We start from the raw sequence: 1068 nt of genomic DNA, 5'->3' as shown, positions 1-1068 counted from the left end.
CTGAAGCTTCCTGTGTTATGAAAACAGACGGAGACCACAGGAATATTGTGGAAGTTTGGAGGTCACAGGTACAGGAGTGAAAATGCACATCATAGGCCTAAAGACTAGATTTGTCCTTTAATCTAATCAGATGTTGTGTGGATTGGGAGGCAATCCAACAGTTATCTGAACAGTCATCCGAGGTAGAGTGGTTGTGTCCTGTTCTGATCGCCTCATTCACTGCAACTCAAAAGCACGGAACAATCTGCGTGAGTTCTTTACTGCATCGTGACTTCCATCTTTCTTTGTGAGTTGGATTTTTAATGTTTTCTCCACCGACGTGTTCCTAACCAAAGTACACTTGTTGTCAATGCTAATTTGTGAAAGATCTGCATTTTAATTTTCTCACGCTTTAAGTGGTTCTGTTTTTGGTTGATAGTTATTATACAGTTAACTTTGCTTACTTTTGCGTTTCACATCCCAAAATTCAAGCAATGAATGTAACATGCTTATCTGTGAACAATAAAAACAACCAATGTCTTAATTATGTAGTTTAGAGTTTAATTGATATGCTTGTGTTACCTAGTGGAGAAATGTCTTTTTACATTTGATTTGAATCAATTGTTCCAGTCCAATTATTCAATTAAATGGATTTATGAGGTATTTTGGTCAGGGTTGCAAAGTTTACAACCTGTTTGAGGGTTGCTTAACCCTTGTGCTGCCTTCGGGTCACATGACCCAAAGGTTCATAACGAACCATCGTTGTGTTTACCCAATACAAAAACAAATAAAAATAATTTTATTTTAAACTTTGCAATGTGGGGGGTCTGAGACAGCCCACCGGTTAAAAGAAAATGCTTCACTTTGTTTTTGTATGCGGTAAAGTTGTCGCAATACAACGGTGGGTCACAATGACTGATGGGTCAGAATGACCCGAAGATAACACCAGGGTTAAAAAAAAACATGCCAGTCCATTCACCCCTCTCGCTCTAGTTCTGTCTCTCTGGTTATGTCTCTTCTAGCCTCTTGAAGAGAGTAACAGATCTGTCAAGTAAGACCTTTAGTTTGCCATAGGGGTTTACACCGGCT

The 1068-nt window shown here is 39.0% G+C and overlaps 1 protein-coding gene across 2 annotated transcripts in view; it reads left to right on the top strand.

The window, feature by feature from the left end:
• Nucleotides 1-517, top strand: part of sugp1 (SURP and G patch domain containing 1) — a 7617-nt gene extending 7100 nt beyond the window's left edge. For both annotated transcript variants that reach the window (XM_067253848.1, XM_067253847.1), the window contains exon 14: nt 1-517. This exon is cut by the window's left edge and continues 91 nt beyond it. The gene's annotated coding sequence lies outside the window, so the exon portion shown is untranslated.
• Nucleotides 518-1068: the final 551 nt, after the last annotated feature.

Source organism: Osmerus mordax, chromosome 16, assembly GCF_038355195.1.
Source record: "Osmerus mordax isolate fOsmMor3 chromosome 16, fOsmMor3.pri, whole genome shotgun sequence".
Taxonomy (NCBI): Eukaryota; Metazoa; Chordata; class Actinopteri; order Osmeriformes; family Osmeridae; genus Osmerus; species Osmerus mordax.
This window is presented reverse-complemented; position numbering and strand designations above follow the sequence as displayed.